Source organism: Leuciscus leuciscus (assembly GCF_965113295.1).
Source record: "Leuciscus leuciscus genome assembly, chromosome: 5".
In the NCBI taxonomy this organism is placed as follows: domain Eukaryota; kingdom Metazoa; phylum Chordata; class Actinopteri; order Cypriniformes; family Leuciscidae; genus Leuciscus; species Leuciscus leuciscus.
The window spans coordinates 48775770-48795411 of record NC_138729.1 but is presented as its reverse complement, the minus strand read 5'-3'; the positions used below and the strand labels follow the sequence as shown (position 1 = coordinate 48795411).

The 19642-nt window shown below is 38.0% G+C and overlaps 1 protein-coding gene across 2 annotated transcripts in view; it reads right to left on the bottom strand.

The window, feature by feature from the left end:
* LOC309499682 (uncharacterized protein) overlaps nt 1–8561 on the bottom strand; it is a 114904-nt gene extending 106343 nt beyond the window's left edge. For both annotated transcript variants that reach the window (XM_082171062.1, XM_082171063.1), the window contains exon 1: nt 8189–8561. The gene's annotated coding sequence lies outside the window, so the exon portion shown is untranslated. The remainder of the gene's footprint in view (nt 1–8188) is intronic.
* Between the last annotated feature and the right edge of the window lie 11081 nt (nt 8562–19642).

Sequence of the window (19642 nt, the reverse complement as noted above, 5' to 3'; positions counted from 1 at the left end):
CATCTATATGCTCATGTTTACAGTAACAGATTTACATTTAAAGTCAATTCTGCAAGGCATTACAGAGGGTTTAAAAATCCCGTGAAATAGCTTAAAGTCTCCATGAAATCGAAATAGACAGTTCTTAATTTTTCCGACTTTAAAGAACATTTTCTTTGTTTTATAATGAATATTAAAAAATGTGGATTCAATAAAGATGCACTAAGGGTATGTTTACACGACAACGATGTACTATAAATGGGACCGTTTTTCCTCTGCATTTTTCGCATACATTCAACAACGTTGTCAAAATGATCCCATACACACGGATCCGTGAAAACAACTAAAAACACTGTATTCTGCTGCCAGGCCAGTAGATGGCGATGTCACTTTGTAAAGAAACACTATGCGCCTATAGACTGAACACGTAATACGCATGCGCACGACATCACCGTTTTTTTCCCCACAAATTTCTGTTTTTTGTAGTTTACACTGAGATAACAGTACAGTTTTCAAGAACTTGCACGTTGAATCATATTTTCAAAAGTTTGCATTTTCAGGCCCCTAAAACGTCGTTGTTGTGTAAATGAACGGCCAAAACGCATAAAAACGCATTCTCTCTCTCGTCGCGGACGCTAGCTCTCGGCATCTCGAAAACGCCACGCTGATATTGATCCTCGTTTTAGTTCTCCTTTTGTCCCAAAGTCTGCTTGCCATGGTCCATAATGTTTGAATGAAACAACAACAGCGTGAGCGTGCCGCTAGATATAACGCAGTTGTCAACGTCAGTCGCCATGGTTACTATGGCAGAACGAGCGGAAACCAGGGATAACGCAGATATTACGTCATTGAAAACTTTTGGGATTTTGTAAGTACACAACTGCAGGAAATATATCACACTGTGCAAGTGATTTTTGGATATTTTATTACAAAAGTCATACATATTGTACCTTTAAATAAATGCACCGTTGGTGAGCATAAGAGAAAATGTGTTATATGAGCTGTAAAGCTGTCCAAATCATGACTAAGTGGATGAACTTCTAGTTATGCATTTTTAGTAGTGTACAGTAGTTTGAGCTGCAGGAATAAATAATAAAGAGGACAAATTCACCCCGTAAACTATATTTAGAATAAGTGATCGATCAAAATGGGTTTTTCAATGGCAAACTTACAACTTTTACCATTAGTCTCCCTGAAATCTTAAATCTTTGGTTAGAATCTCGGTTTTGTAACAGAATTGAGCTACGATGTAGAAAGAGATGAAAAATAGCCTAAAATGTATAGCAAGCTACTACAATCGGTTGAAAGATTATGAAGACAAATATATTTTTTTTCTTTGGAATAACCAGCAGAATGAATCATGCACAATAGGACCGGGGACATATACTGAACGCGTAAGAAAATAAATAAGGTGCAGTTTGATTTTACGCCAGCTTAAAGTTCTACTGAACCTGACACCTTCCCTTTCATAAAACCCCAGCCTCAGTTTCCCGTCTGCAGAAGTAATGTCGGTGAAGTGAGGGGTTTGAATCAGTGTCAGCCAAGGTCATGATTATTTGCACAGGTTTGATGGCTGGTTCCTACACATGCTTTATGTGTTTATGTGCTGCAAGAATGATAGAGGGAGAAGAAAGCGTGAACCAGCCGGACTAACACTCATTATATCAGCTACCTCTCAGAAAACACTATACTAAAGAGAAAGAACTATAGAGAGAGAGAGAAAACGTATTAAAGTCTTGATAGGCACAGCGAGAGAAGGTGTAAGTGAGACTTGGGTAGTTTGTGGTGGCAGTGTCACTTGAAATTGAGCTTGAGTTGAGACAAATTCACAAGACTTCCGTTCATCTTCAAAATGCAAATGATTTTGAAAGAGATTTCTGTCCCTCCATTCAAAGTCTATTCGCCCTAAAGTCTAACGGTTCCAAACATTTATAAAGAGGAGGGTTGCCAAGTCCGCGGTTTTCCTTTTAAACTGTTAGATTTTTTCCACTGCAGGTTACAGGTTTGACATATTGCATAAATTATATTTGACTGAAATGCTTGAATTGAAAGTGTGATCACTTAGTTTTACGATAGTGGTAGTCATTTTGCTTAAAAGTAACTGCAAAATATGTATTTTAGGTATGGGAATGGCATATTTTCGTATTTGATATTTGGGATATGGTCATATAAGGTGGGATATGGCCAAGTTTTCTGAAGAGACACAATCGCTTTATATGATGAACAGATTTAATGTGGCTTTTATTCCCATATAAACTTTGATCAGCAGACAATGTTTACTGCATTCAAATTTGGCCACGTTTCAGCTTCAGCAGGAACCAATGAGGTTCATTCTTGTGTTACGCATTAAGTTTGAGCTTCTGCAAGAACCAATGAGGTTCACTCTCGTGTTACGCAGCACATTTGAGCTTCAGAAAGAACCAATGAGGTTCATTCTCATGTTACGCAACAAGTTTGAGCTTCCTCAAGAACCAATGAGGTTCACTCTCGTGTTACGCATCATGTTTGAGCTTCCTCAAGAACCAATGAGGTTCACTCTCGTGTTACACAGCACGTTTGAGCTTCAGAAAGAACCAATGAGGTTCACTCTCGTGTTACGCAGCACATTTGAGCTTCAGAAAGAACCAATGAGGTTCATTCTCATGTTACGCAACAAGTTTGAGCTTCCTCAAGAACCAATGAGGTTCATTCTCGTGTTACGCATCATGTTTGAGCTTCAGCAAGAACCAATGAGGTTCATTCTCGTGTTATGCAAAAAGTTTGAGCTTCCTCAAGAACCAATGAGGTTCATTCTCGTGTTACGCATCATGTTTGAGCTTCAGCAAGAACCAATGAGGTTCATTCTCGTGTTACGCAACAAGTTTGAGCTTCAGCAAGAACCAATGAGGTTCATTCACGCACTTCAAGTACGGTTGAGCTTATGTTCGCTTTAAAAACATGAAAATACAAGACTTATAGACTGACAATTGAGCACAAAGACACTGCTGATTTGTCACTAAAGATCAGCTGTCAGAAAGTAGAGTTTGTGCACCACAACATGATTGATAAACTAATAAATCTCAATGAAACGGCATTACTGTAGTCAAATTCCCTAGAAGACGATTTAAAGCAATAATGTTTATGAAGAAATGCACAAGCTAATTCTTCAGCAGTCTTCTCACCCAGCGCAGTTCGTCTGTTGTCTATTAATGTGCTATGTCATGGCATGTTAGCAAATGCATGAAGTTACATAATCCATAAACACTGCCTGGTTGAATCAGTATTGGGCCCATTTTTTTATGATGTTAAACTGCTGATGCATGATATTGTCTCGCTGGCTGTTTGTCGTCTGTGATCTCAAGGGTTTATTCACAGGAAATGGACATTATTCTGAGGAAGCTGTAAATTCTATAGTAGTGCTGATGTCAAACTGAAATGAAGATGGAGAACTCACTACATCTCACTGCTTAATGAAATGTTATCCCTGCTGAAAAGACAAGGTTAACCTGCTTTACCAGCTCAGTCTACATATTCCTTGCAGAATCTGTAAAAATTAGATGATGGTTTTTCGATTTTTCCTCCCCCTTTTAGTGCTGCCCTAGGAAAGCTGATCGAAGCATTAGATATTAAAAAAAAATTACATATATACACACAAGACAAAATAAAAATGTACACAATTTGTCCTGTTCTTTTTATTATTATTATATTTATTTTTAAGCAAACATGCTTCTTCGAGCATCAGCGGTTGCTGGCAGTCTTTTGTGGTTGTAGTGAATGAATCCCTCAGATGTCTGGAGTGGCAAAGCAGGATCTTGACATAACTGAGCCACTATGGTTGAGAATTTGAATATGAAGAGCAAGCAGAGAAACCAACAAAATTACAGGGAATTTGCCAAGAACAGTGGGCAGAAAAAACGAGGACTCGATTATCACAAAAGGACGAACGGTCATTGATGTTCAAGGAGGAAACATATGATATTAAGAAGCATGGGTGTGTGAGGATAATTTTTGTAAATTCAGTTATGTTGTCTTCTGAAATATCTGTTATGCCAAATAGCTTTATCGAACAGTGTTGATAAAAATAAAATAAAATAAAATAAAAAGCAAATCTTACAGATTCTGCAAATGTTATGTATGAGGAAAAACTGCACCAAAAACACCAGTGTTGTTATTGTTAACTAAAAATAAAAATAAAAGCTGAGATCAAATAAAATATAAATATTAGATGAAAAGCCTAAACCTAAAAAAAAAAAAAATGGCGAAAAAACTAATATTAGAAATGTTGCATTGCCATCTAACTGAAATAAAATAAGTTTAAAGTTGAAGTACTAAAATTACTAAAACTGAAACAAGAAATATTAATGCTAAATAGAAACATTAAAAAACAAATAATTAATAAAATGATGAAAGCACATAAAAAAAAACTACTAAAACAATCAATTGAAAATATAAAAATATTATAGAAAATGTTAAGTATATTAAAAAGTATTAATATATACTGTAATAGTATATTACTAACACTGACCAGCATTATCTGGTCTCACAGCCTGACAAGCTGCAAAGTGTTTAAAACCCCTCAAATGCCTTTAAAAAATCTATTCTGACCATCCTTGCACTGCAGTAAGCATGCATGCACCAGTGAGACCACTGTGACAGAGCGCTTCAACTTCAAAGCAATGCATTACATTTCAGGTGTGTTCAGTGGACAAACATTAGAAAATCAGCCAATTCACATGTTCTCAATCATGAGCATCATGAAAGCACCCACTGAATGTCATTCTAACATCTTCCAGGAATCCTCTCAGTGTTGTTTTGCTCCAGATGAAAGCAAGCACACAGAATCTCCTTGATGTGCATGTGCTAACAGGAACAGATCTGTCACTCAGCAGGATTGCAGAAGCATTAAAGATTAAGGATGAAAACATCATGCACAAATAATTAAAAATGCATTGGTTGGCTAAATGCTCAGACCTACGTCAAAACAACAGTGCTATCAATTACAAAAGCAGCAATGAGATGAGCTGGTTAAACTACAGATGGGCATTTAAAATGCACATTTTACTGTGACTAAGCCTGGAACAAATAAATGCCGCCTCATTGACAAATTGTCACATTTAGCCGAAAGAAAGGTGCTCAAATCTTTTACAAAAAAAACCATAGTTTATCTTTTTTTTTTAAACATAAATATATATATGAAGAGTTCAGATAAGATAAGTGCCATCTGAAATTTTCTTCTAGAATGATAATTTTTATCAAGCTCGTATGTATTTAAGTTCAGTAATTTCACTTAATGACAATGAAAATTACCTATTAATTGTCATTTAAGTGAAATTACTGAACTTAAATATACAAGCTTGATAAAAATGATCATTCTAGAAGAAAATGTCAGATGGCACTTAGAGGCTTTTGCATCTGAACTCTTCATATATATATATATTTGTCTTGTTTTCCATAGAAAAATTAAATGTACCTAAAACAATACACTTTTTACTTTGAAACACAGAATTGCATAAGATATAAAGGCTTGTATTCTAACAAAATGTAGTGAGGAATAAGCTTTCATGACAAACGATTTACAAAGTAGAAAAAGCACTTTACAATAAGGTTTCATTAGTTAACCTAAGTTACTACTTTATTTAACATGAACTAAGAATGAACAATACTTCTACAGCATTTATTAATCTTAGTTCATGTTAATTTCAACATCAACATTATTAAAATCAAAAGTTGTATTTGTTAACATTAGTTCATGCACTGTGAACTAACATATGAACAAACAATAAACGACTGTATTTTTTATTAACAAACATTAACAAAGATTAATATATACTGTATTGCTCATTGTTAGGTCATGGTAGTTAATACATTAACTAATGTTAACAAATGAGACCTTATTGTAAAGTGTTGCCGAAAAGTTTTATCTTACAAAATGTTGCTTCTAAAGAAAAACATTAAAAATATTTTTTATGTACATATGACCTGCATGGAAAACAAAGATTTTTTATAGTGAAGATCTACCAGCAGGGTCTAATTGGACCATGCTAACCAGTCAAACCCTGACCATTAGGTAAACGGCTGTTTAACGTATCCTTAATGTTTTGATTGGTGGGATTAGATGAACATACACTCATTTGGCACCTAAAAACGAGCTGGTTCCACCCATTGGGCCGCAGTGATGATCAGCGTCCAGCACGAGCGGAGCCCAGCTGGCTAATTACTGGGAATCTCTTTTTAAAATGACCATAATCAACTCCAGAGCTCATTCATAGGAGGACCCTAGAGTGAAAATCCACACTTTTGGCTAAGTCTAGAAGCGTGGACGCGATGAAACAGAGTGAGAAAACGATAATTGGGGTGGAAGGTTTGAGGAGGATAAGGAAGGTTAAGTGTCTGGTTGGAAGCCAAAAGTGCATCCCGAGCGCTGATGTGATATGAACTTCACGGAGAGATGAAAATGAATGCGGCGGACAGAAAGTGAATGAGTGACACAAACAGCATCTGACAGTGCATGCATTACACCGGCTTAATGGCTAATGGGAAAACTAGTTTGTGAATCTCAGTGCTGTTTCTGCAAGCACAACATGAAGATTAAAAAATCTAAATGAACAATCCAAAATTACATTCAGCATGGAAATTAATTAATTAAGCATTAACCACATTTCATTTCTTAAGACCTTAACCTTTCCAGGTCTTTTTGTGCATGATTCATCATTGGTGCATGTTATTACACATAAATTCAATGTTTGTCTTTGTAATCTTTTTTTGAGATGTAAGAACTTGGCCTCCCTCTGAAATGACTCTTATTTGGATGACATCATACATTTTCGAGTCTTCCCCTCCAGCCACTTGCTGTCATGCTTACTTTTCCAATCAAATCCCAATGGATAAAATCAAGTCAGGAAATCTTTTTGCCTAATGCATGGTTTATATGTTTTTTCTACTTATTTATGTATTATTATTCTTTTCAATGGTGAAAAGCAAAGTAAGAATTTCATTGAACTTGAACTTCTTTTTTTTTTAATGTGACAAAAGCGACTTTCGCCGGCTTCATTCAGACTAGCTAATGCATGATGCTGCGAGTGACACGATGACCTATGTGGAGAAACAGCTAAACAGTTTCGAGACAGATTTATAAGGACAAGTTTGGGATCATTGTTTTAATGTTTTTGAAAGAAGTCTCTTCTGCTCACCAAAGCTGCTTTAATTTGATCAAAAATACAGTAAAAGGGTGAAATATTAATACAATTTGAAATAAGTGTTTTCTATTTGAATGTAATTTATTCCTGTGATGCAAAGCTGAATTTTCAGCATCATTACTCCAGTCTTCAGTGTCACATGATCATTCAGAAATCATTCTAATATGATGATTTGATGCTCAAGAAACATTTTGAAAACATGTTGAAAACAGTTGAAAATTTTTGCGAAAACTGTTATAAAAAAATCAGGAACATTTGATGAATAGAAAGTTAAAAAAAAAAAAAAGCATTTATTTGAAATATCATAAATGTCTTTACAGTCACTCACTTTTGATATATTTTATGTCTCCTTGCTAAATAAAAATATGAATTTCTTTAAAAAAAAATTATACAAACCTCAAACTTGTGAACGGTGCATAAAGCAAAATACAGTTTCATCGCCAGTAAACGTTATTTATGGCCAGGTAATTGCCTCAATTCACCCGCCATTGACTCTTTAACATGAAAGTCAACATATCAGTTTACCTAAACCAACACAACTGACCAGCTCCCTACACTATACAGTTGTGAATCTGCAATGACCTCTACATTTCTCTGCTTTGCACTTTCATTCTGTTATTCATCACACACACACACACACGCGGACACACAGTGACTCACTCTGTCCTTTGAATCTGGTAAATTTAGTACAATTGGACACCAGGTGTGTGTGTGCTTTTATGGTTATTATAGTTTGTGTCAGCATGCAATGAAGCACTGATGTGTGTGTGCGTGCGTGTGTGTGTGTTTGGAAGCTGAAGATCTGACTGTGCTATTTTGTCTTCCCATTCGTGCGATCTCATCATTTTAGTAAAGCACAGCTGCTCAGATCTAGCCGGATCTTCTCTGAACGCTTACATTCCTTCTCCGACTTATGCATATGAGGACAATCAATCATAAAGCACAGCACCCTTCCCTTTGGAGACTAAAATACCTGACCAGTCCATGCAAGGTGTTCCGAAACTGCCCTTTACACATGAGTGAAAGTTACTCACCAGAAACTTCCCGTTCGACCCGAGCACGAGAACACACTCTGCCCTGAAAACACTCGAGATGGTCCTTTTCAGAAGCGCTGGCGAAGAGAAAAAGATCTTCTTGTTGTCTTCAGGAAGCTTGAGTGATGCCCAGGCTTCCCAATCCCATCCTGCTCATTCCATGGCATCTTCTTTCCTCCGTCTCACTGTCACTGTTTTTTACTCTCTTCTCTTTTCCATGCAAGAGAGTCTCTTCCCGAGGTCTCAGTCGCGATCAGTGATGCACGGAGCGCCGCGTGTGTGTGTGGATCCCATCTGTCCCTCTCTCGACCTCCGCTCAAGAACGTCAACTCTAGTGTCTGAGCTCGGAGCCAGTGCGTGCGCGTGTGTGTGTGTGTGTGTGTGTGTGTGTGTGTCCGTATCCGTGTGTGGGAGAAGGAAGCAGCCAATGGGAAAGGGAGGGAGTGATGGGAGTAAGCACACGCGCAGACCTAAAGGCAGCGAATAAACAGAAGGGTTAGAATCCTCTCTTTTCCATCCTCTCTCTCCTCTCCATGACTCCATCCACTGTTTCGGCTTAAAAGAAATGCTCATTATTTACTCACCCTCATGTTGTTCCAAACCTGGATGCTTTGATTTTTCACTGTCTCACAAATTAAGACATTTTAAAGAACACACTCATCACCCTTTTTCACACAATAACAGATCATCCGTCCAAAAGGGACAAAAAGCACCATATGACTTGTACGCTATATTCCAGGTCTTCTGAAGCTGTAGTATTATTTAGTTTTAGTATTATTTATATACTATTTAGTTATAATATTTTAAAATGTCTTTTATTTTTGTAATGGCTGGACCAATCAGACACAAATTATTCATTATATTTAATGAACAATCAGTCAAACTCACTCACAGCAAACTGTGTTAGAGTTACACGTGTTAGACCATCCCCCAAAACTGCGACTAACGGGCAGGAGAAGACTGGTTTACGACCAAAAGAATGCAGAGCTTTGCTCTAAACTCACTTTGAATCAGGCCATAGGAAAGACACATAAAGCCCGTAAAACAGACTCTTCTGCATCAATTTATAGATGAACTGTTCTATAAATGAACATGTATATCTCCAGAACATTGTGTGTATGATTATTACTGTCCTCTATAGTGTCTTTCGTATTGTATAACGTTTTATGCATGCTTTATGATAGAAACACCAGTTAATGTAACCTGACCTATACCATGTTTGGTATCTAAGAATTTGTATTTTGATGATTTAATTGATTGTCAAGTCAAGTCAAGTTTATTTGTATAGCGCTTTTCACAATACAGATTGTATCAAAGCAGCTTCACAGTATTAAATTAAAATAATACAACAAAGTTTTTTCAAGAGGAATTTATTGATTGATAAAATTAAATTAAATATCCCCAAAATATCCCCAACTGAGCAAGCCAAAGGCAACAGTGGCAAGGAACCGAAAAACTCCATCAAGTGACCTAATGGTGTCCTAAAACTCCATCAGGTGACCTAATGGAGAAAAAAAACCTTGGGAGAACCCAGGCTCAGTCGGGGGATATATTGTGTATATTATATGTCGATACCTATGCAACATGTTAGTATTACAAGAATCTTTAATAGTTTCTGTATCAACACCCAATCTAGATACACATGCAAATGAGTCAGCTTCCAAACAAATGAACTTTTCCCCCTCTGGAAAATTGCACCTTTCCCATTGGTCAAGCCAAAACTCAAGAGGTGTGACCTCTGTGGAACTTAAAAGCCAACACAAAGTTCCCTCCCTCCTCTCTTCCTTCTTCTGGATGCTGTGTGTGTGGGACCATTTACATTTTACATTTATGCATTTGGCTGACGCTTTTATCCAAAGCGACTTACCAGTTCTTGCTTTCCCTGGGAATCAAACCCATGACCTTGGTGTTGCAAGTGCCAACGCTCTACTGTTTGAGCTACAGGAAACTAGGGACCAGAAACACGGTCCGACCGCGAGGTCGCGGGCCAGCAGACCCCAGCACATCAAGCCATGTCCAACTTCCCCGACCATAACCGAGTCAAACTAACAGTGAAGGTTTGTCATCATTTCTTCATTCAACGTGGAAGAAATCGATTGCAACTTCAACACCATCGACTCATGGAACCATTAAAAAAACCTTCTTCAGAGACTTCACAGACTGCTTCAACTGCAAAGGCCTTGCAAGTACCGTACATGTAACTAAACAGAGGTGTAGGATAAGCGGTACACCCCTCTTAACAAGGTGTTTTGGAATAAGAAACTGATGGTTCTTTCAGGTGGTTAAATTACTCGTTTCATAGCTTCATTACTCTGTACTGTTCCAGTTACATCACTTTCCCGTTTCCTATAAGCGTGATTTGTGTGTAATATGTGTTTGTTTAGATTAGTTCTGTGTTTGTGATGTAATTAATATAACTTTGGTTATCGTATCATTCAACATCTGAGTCTGATGCCCCTCCCCCTTAAAGCTGCGACAGTTGAGTGCAACATTCCACACTTCATTTTTTCGGTTAATTAAGGGCATCATCCGGGAATTTAAAGTGCACTTTTTCTTTTGGGAATTTTGCAGTGTGAACACACTACTCGCACCATTTATACTACAAAACGTCAGAGAATAGTGCATAAGTACGTGAATTGAAAAGATAAAGATATCTAAATTCACAAAAACAGAATGCGAAATGTACCCGGGTGACCTACAACTTCTGGCGAGACTGTGAAGTGCGCATCCAGTGGACACTACACTATCCCATGAGGCCATGGGAAAGGACGTGTAAATGGCAGTGAAGTGATGCAACTGACGCTGTAGGTCACATGACAACATGATGTATGTAGTATGTCCAGTCCAGATTACATTTATACTGTATAGAACATAATTTTTAACAGTCATGAAGACTATTAATATATGCAGGAACTTGCTTGAGGATTTCTCCTTTTGTGTTGCACAGAAAAAATAAAAACAGCATGCGAATTTGGAATGAGTAAATGACAGAATTTGGTGAACTATCCCTTTAAGCTGGGTATGTCATCAGCAGCAGCGCTTGAGGGTGTGTGTGTGTGTGTGTGTGTGTGTGTGTGTGTGTGTGTGTGTGTGTGTGTCTGTGTGTGTGTGTGTGTGTGTGTGTGTGTGTGTGTGTGTGTGTGTGTGTGTGTGTGTGTGTGTGTGTGTGTGTGTGTGTGTGTGTGTGTGTGTGTGTGTGCTTGCGTGCCTGGCCATTTAATTAAAGCAGAGGATGCCGGAGATGCACAGGAGGGACAGGGAGAGACACGGCAGACGACTGCTGATGATGATGAAGAGGAAGAGGAGGAGCAGAGAGGAAGGGGGGGGGGGGGGTGAGGATGGTGAGACAGGAGGATATCAGGGGTCATCAGATGGGACCATGTGGTTGTGCAGGGAAAAAGCCACCAGGAATCTGTAGAGCAGGTGGAATAGATGAAGGGTAAATGAAGGACTGCATAAAGGCATGAAGAAGAAAGCTGTGGCATATTTATAAGATGTGTTGAGGTTGCAGAAGCATAAGGTGAAATTCCTATCTTGGCCAAGTGAGGGCAGATTAAATGCAAAGGGATTGTTTTCCCAAAAATGACAATTCTGACATCATTTACTCACCCTCTTGTCGCTCTGAAATTGTATGACCAAAAGGCAGAACATTTATGCTTCTCTTTTTCATACAATGAAAGTGAATGAATATAGATGCAGCTAAGCTCTAAAAAAAGGCCACAAAAGAATACTAAAATCAGTCCGTATGACTCATGAATGAGTCTTTCAACCTTCCCATGCAACCACCTCATTCTTAGCGCAATTTCAAACTTGCGAGATCAGTTACGTCATCACTAACGTCAAGCCTGATGAAATGTTTTCACGTGGCATATAGGCCTATAATAGCATACTAACAACAACGAGATATGAAAACTAATGTGGAGGGGAATAATGAATAAAATTTCAGTCTGTTTCTCACACTAAGCTATCATTTGACTTCAGATGACATAGAATATTGGTGATGGCAAAAAAAAATGAGATTATGTCAATGAAAATAGGCAAAATTATGTCAATGCTTTTGCGTTCTCTTGCTAAATGTTTGTGTTCCCCCGAGAAACTGCGTTCGCTTTCTTTGCAAGCGTATGCAAAGTTTCTTGGGGAAGCAAAACTTTTCTGAGAGAAAGCAAAAAGAAGTCTCTTTAGGGCTCTGTAGTATATAGTGGACAAGTACAGACTTCATTTATGGTTATATTATATAATCTTTGCATAAAGCATATATAATATTTACAATACATCTATATACACTGTTCTAAAGTTTGGCAACAATAGGATTTTTTTTACAGAAGTATCTTATGCTCACCAAGGCTGCTATTAGATTTTTTTTTTTTTTTTACAGTAAAAACAGTAGTAATAATGTGAAATATTACTACAATTTAAAATAACTTTTCTAGCTGAATATATTTTAAAATGTAATTTATTCCTGTGGTGCAAAGCTGAATGTTCAGCATCATTACTCAGAAATCCTTCAGAAATCATTGTAATATGCTGATTTGCTGCTCAAAAAACATTTCCATGACTTTAATTGAAATAGAAATCTTTTGTAGCATTATAAACCTCTTTACTGTCACTTTTGATCAATTTAATGCGTCCTTGCTAAATAAATAAAACACATTTAAAAAACACTTTTGAAAGGTAGTGTATGTTTTATCATTAAAAAAAAAAATTTATTCAAAAAGTAATTCCATTCACTGTTAACAACATTTAAAAAAAAAACTGGTTATCACTACATTTCCCCTATTAAAGCCCCTTTGAGCCCTTCTTGTGACTCACAACAAGCATTGATTAAAGTTTGTGTTTTTACTACAGAATGAAGAACTTTTGACTATGTCTCTGTCAGCGCATCTGAGGGATCATAAAGTACGATGCCTTTATTCTGTCCCGACTCTCTTTCTTCCGCACCTCCGAAGCCAAAGCATCCCTGTCATCTTTTCTCCTGATGAAAGCATTAGCTCTATCGTTCTCTTATCTGATGTAACTCAGACAACCTCATTTCTGCGTAAAGAACTCTCACCTGCTGCATTGAGCTGATACGCACCAGCCTCGGGCCAGAAGACTTGATTTACGTCACATACCATTACGGCTCTTCAGAGATCTGAGGAACAAAACAGTGATTTTAAGAGACTTCTTTTCTGTTCATCACTCCTGAGAGGACAAGCAGAAGTTCAAACCCTTCAGTATGACATCATTGGCTGTGTCAGCTAAAACAACACACATCTACTGCAGTGAACAATGTAATTTGTGATATTTTTTGCAGAATAACCCACCTTGGGAAATTTAAACTTGAATGTCAACATATTCTCAAGTTATCAGATCATTTTGATATTTTTAATCATCTTTTAAAATGTTGGCTTGATACTAATTTGTGGACTTTCATCGAACAGGAAGGAATGTTCTAGACTTGCTTATATTTGTATTGTTGGTTCTGATGTCATTCAAAACCTGTATGCATTTCTTTATTTCTTTATTCTTTAAAGGGGTGGTATAATGCCCTTTTCACAAGATGTTAAATAAGTCTTTGATGTCCCCAGAGTGTGTATGTGAAGTTTTAGCTCAAAATACCCCACATATATTTTTATATAGCATGTTAAAATTGTCCATTTTTGAGGGTGAGCAAAAACGCAAATTTTTGTGTCTGTCCCTTTAAATGCAAATGAGCTGCTGCTCCCGGAACAGAGGGCAGAGCTTCAAGAGCTTGTGTCCTTTTACCTCACACACACATGCACTGAAAATTTCAAAAACTTTTAGCCTTTACTTTTAGCCTGAATCCATTTATTCAAACCGGATTCAGACAATAATGGAGAGACTCAAGAAGAAGTGACAACATGTAGAGCAACAGGACATTTCTGAATGGTTAGTTGATGAATTTGTCCGGGGGCAGGGTTTATGTAAATTTAAGCGTTGGTGATGTCACTAACCCGGGAGGAATGTTGTCTCTACCAGCCGTTTGTTGTAGTCCTTAAAAAGCAATTTATTTAAAAGTAAATATCTCCCTTTGCTTTGAACTTTGAGCATTGTAACTTTGCAGATGTTGTTTATGCTCAAACAGCAACATTACACACTAACTAAAGTTAGAAAAGTGAAATCATAATCAACCACCCCTTTAAACTTTTATTCAAGTCACTTTCCAAAAAGGTATCTTTACTTTTACTCAAGTATGACTACTTGGAACTTTATACAACACTGATGTATTACTCAAAACATCCTCACAAACTACAGCAATAATTCCATAGATTCCATCTCATGGTGGCCATGATAATGATGCAGTTTATAGTCAAAGAAGCATCTTTCATAAATCATATTGAATGCTTTTGCCTCTATAACAGAATAGATCCTAAATATCACCTTTATCATGGACAGAGGTCGACCAATCAATCATCTCAGTGTGTGTACGACGGCTCTGTATCACTAGGTCACATCTGGACGCTAACTGTGATGGATGAGAAGAAAGGATGACTAGACACACACGTGAGCTGGTTTTTCACCTTCAATTCATTCTATTCAGATAACAATTTTCTACAAGTATACATATAGCAAGTATAATATAGAACTGAACTGAGCTGGATGAATACATCACTGTTTTCTGCAGAGCTGCTGTATTACTGAATTTAACAAATTTATTAACTTTACACAGTTATTAAACCGACCTGAATCAACACTGAACTTGTTTCACCTGAATAATGACTGATTATATTGTCTTTTAAAGGTGCTCTAAGCGATGTCACGCGTTTTTTAGGCCAATTTTTTTTTTTGTCACATTCAGCAAACATCTCCTCACTATCCGCTAGCTGCCTGTCCCCTGAACACACTGTAAAGAAACGCGGTCTCTGTAGACAGCCCAGGCTCCACAAACGGCAACAAAAACAAACTGGCCCAGCCTGGACCACGAAACATAACAAACAGTGTTCCAGCCAATAACCGACAAGAATGATTTGGGGGTGGGGGTGGGGGGGGTTAGAGCGCGTGCACATGAAGGGGGGAGTGGGGAGTGGAGGAGAGAGAAGCATGAAGAGGGAAGTTAGCTAGAGGAGAGATGTCCTAGACAACGACAACGACTAACGTTAAAAATGTATAATCTTGAGAATTTTGATATGGCCGACACACGACCAAAGAGACGACGTTCCGATGAACAAATAACAAAGAATAGGGAAAAGGAGAATGCTAAAAGGTGGCGAGAACTCCGCTGGCAGAAGGGCTTCCAATCCCACATTCAGGTGGCTCTGTTTTTGCTGGACAGGCGGTAAATCCAGTTTGGTTTTTCTAAATGGTTCATGACTGTTTCAGGAAGCACGGATGGGAGGGGGAGGGGACGGGATGAGAAGGAGGAGGAGGAAGAGGAGGAGGAGGAGGAGGAGGAGGAGGAGGGAGGGTCGAGCTAGCCTCCGTTTTGTTTGACAATACTTTGAACGTGTGTGACTTCACCAAACATCGCTTAGAGCACCTTTAAGAGCTGCTTTACAGAAGAATTGAAAAAAATTTAAACAATATGTATTGTATAAAGTGCTATAGGTGACTTGACTTGATGTGCATTTACAAAAATTAAAGTGCAAAAACTGGTCATTCAGAAATAAATGTTACGGAGTCTCAGCCATGCGCTCATTAACATATGACCAGACACATGAAGGACAATGTGAACTAAACTAGTACACAGAGATTGGTCAATCATAAGCGGTCACTGATATATTGACAAGCCGTCTTAAAGGTACAGTAGTAAAAACTGCCTTAAACTGCTTAGGGTGGAAAAAAACTCAAATATGACTGCAAGAAATCCTGACTAGGGAAGATCAACGGAAAAAAATATACAAATATACAAATATATCCTGGACACATTCAGTGACAGGTTCTGTGAGATTCACCCTCACATCCTTTCGTGTTATAATCTATTTTTCAGTACAGCTGAATATGCGAAGTGAGTGAGTGTGTGTGTGTGTGTGTGTGTGTGTGTGTGTGTGTGTGTGTGTGTGTGTGTGTGTGTGTGTGTGTGTGTGTGTGTGTGTGCTTGCGTGCCTGGCCATTTAATTAAAGCAGAGGATGCCGGAGATGCACAGGAGGGACAGGGAGAGACACGGCAGACGACTGCTGATGATGATGAAGAGGAAGAGGAGGAGCAGAGAGGAAGGGGGGGGGGGGGGGTGAGGATGGTGAGACTCTCCTTCTTTTAGACACCCGTACATTCAGCAGACCTCAGCTTTATGAACGCAATGACATGCTCACCTCCTGAAGAACCATTGCCACTTTACTCATAAAAAAAAGAAATAAGATTTTAGATTAGCACAAATTTGTTTGCATTGTGAAAAAATCTCATTCTAATGTAATTTCAATAAATAATTAAATAAATGTATTTATACATCATAATGAATTAAACTGATTTGGGAAACTACATGTAAAATATCTGGATGCATTATAGTAAAAATAATATCACAATGCAATAAAATTGAATTTTTCTTTGCAAAACAAAATTTCTCAGCTGTGGGATGAAAAACTCATGAGATTCATCCACAAGGAGTTTCTTAAAGACCCACTCCGATGAAAATCATGTTTTTCTAGATGTTAACATGTTCTTGTGGCATTTTTCTTATGCTAGAGGACATATCTTGAGAAAAATAAGCTCAAAGTTGTATTTCTGAGTATTTCTGCATTCAAATGGCTGTGAATCAGTAGCAGACGCTAAAATGCCGGCTAAAATAGACTGGAGTTGTGACGTAGTAACTCCACTGGGCGGGGCCCGCCCGGTCAGGTTCAGGAGTAGAGAGAAGACGATGGCGGATCAATACCTATGTGCGGTAGCGGGTTGCAATGCTAAGAGGAGAGATATTGGTATTAGCTTTCATGCTTTACCAAAACATGTTGCTGTGAGAGATGAATGGATTACGTTCCAGGGTTCCAGACTGCGACCATTTTTTGAGAATGTGCGAGTTAAAATTTTATGTGGTCGCATTTGTGCGAGTGCATGGTCATGTACTACTCAGTTAAATTCACGCATGAATTTTCCTGCATTGAACTTGTTTTAGCGCCCGCTAAAGTGAATTTTTGTCCCGCCAAAGTCTTATTTGATCGGTGAGTAATGTAGATGAACTGCTGCGCTTGACAGGACATGTTTATAACTGAAAGAACGAGCAGAGAGAGAGACCCGGACGCGCGCGCGCGCACTCTCTGTCTTCGGAGCCAGGCGAAAATGTAAACAAGACCTCACCGTCTCCAAACTAAGCGCTGTCTTGCTCTCTCTCCCTCGCACATATTAATCAAAATAAATCGACACGGCGGTAAAAGGTCGGAAGACCAAAGTTTCATGTGGAGCATTCGGAGATTTTTTTTTCTTTTTCTGAATTGCCGCTGGGTGTGAATTGTGCTAAATAAGTTGCCTTATCTTCTCTGAAAAGCGTTCCGGACATTCAGCTGACATAAAACAACACTTTAATTAAACGAAAAAAACTATCCAGTGATGAAATGTTTTCTGTGTTGACAGAAAGAAAGAAAGACATAAAGAGGCTGTTGCTGCCTATGTATCTCGCTTCAGCCAACGGCTCCGCCCACAACGCAGAGGCGAATTGCTAATGAGCTACTGCCGCTCTGCTGAAGCGAAGTCCCAGAAAACGGCACAGGTTTTGTGGTTTTGGCTAAAAACGGCATAATCATCATTTAAAGACCACTGAGAATGTTTAAAAATAGCTCATAAATATGATCGGAGTGGGACTTTAAAGTAACTAGCAATAGTTGCAACAGGTTCTTCAGTTGCTCAAGCTGATCTTTCTGAAGATATTGGCTTTGAAGGAAGGCAGACGCTGGCCATGCCAAGAGCTCCTTCATCCGTCATCTCCCAGAGCTTTCATTCCTGACCATCAATTTCCTGAACAAGACGCCGACAGGCTTTGATCAATGCGTCACTGTTGTTTTCCCTCCCTCTTTATCTAAATCTGTGCCTCTGGAAAAAATGACAGGACAAACTCCGGCCTCTTTGTCTTAATTTTTACTGCACAAAATTGAATTCCGCCACTCTTCCATCACAAGTGAGAAGTTCAAGGGGCGAAAGAGAGAAGGAAAACAGTACCATGCTGGAAAATTCATGGCTTCTGAGAAAATAGATACTGTCAATAATGAAACAATGCTGTCAAGAGTTACAAACTACAACTCCCATAATGCATCTACATCATGCCTTCAGTCAGGTTCAAGACATTGGACATTGTTTTTGTGGTTTACAAAGTCCCTTTAAAATGTCAAGTCAAGTCAAGTCAAGTTTATTTGTATAGCGCTTTTCACAATACAGATTGTATCAAAGCAGCTTCACAGTATTAAATTAAAATAATACAACAAAGTTTGTTTCAAGAGGAATTTATTGATTGATAAAATTAAATTAAATATCCCCAAAATATCCCCAACTGAGCAAGCCAAAGGCAACAGTGGCAAGGAACCGAAAAACTTCATCAAGTGACCTAATGGTGTCCTAAAACTCCATCAGGTGACCTAATGGAGAAAAAAAACCTTGGGAGAACCCAGGCTCAGTCGGGGGCCAGTTCTCCTCTGGCATTTATGAGCTAGAGGCCGGATTGTAGTTTGAACTGTAGGATTATATGAATGCCTGGCTGAAGAGATGCGACTTTAATCTAGTTTTAAACTGGGAGAGCGAGTCTGAGCAACGAACAGTATCAGGAAGACTATTCCAGAGTTTTGGAGCCAAATGTGAGAATGCTCTCCCTCCTTTGGTGGTTCTGGATATCCTAGGTATGACCAAAAGCCTTGAATTTAGTGATCTTAAAGAGCGCGATGGATTATAGGGTGATAAAAGATCCGTTAAATAGACTGGAGCTAAGCCGTTTAGGGCTTTATAAGTCAGTAGCAATACCTTATAATTAATACGGAACTTTATAGGTAACCAATGCAAAATGTGAGATATGTATGTGAGCAAAAAGTGCCTCTGTATGAGTTCTTGTTTTTAATATTTATAATATATGAGATAGTTAAGCAATCTAACATGAGCAAAAGAGATGTTTTCCCGAATATCAGCACAATTGCAAATGTGATATTGACAGTTTAATATCAAGCTATGCATTTTAGACACAATATTGTCTGTTTTTTGCTGATTTATTTCCAAACAAAGCCAGAACAGAACGGTTGTGCATCTCAAAATGCATTTTTAACGAATCGATTGAATTAATAATTCAATGAGACAGACAAATTTAAGGTATAATTTCATTTTTTTTATCATTTCATATTTCTGTATTCAAAATGTTATATTTAAAACATTAATCTCATAACATTATGCAATTGTAATTGCAATGTAAATTCATTAATGTCACCATAAGCTGCATTAAACAGTCTGTAACGGTAATAATAATTAAACTCTGCAATGCATTTTATTGATACTGATTATATTTTATTATAATATAATATTGGCCCGTAATGGGAAAGTTAATTTCTGCC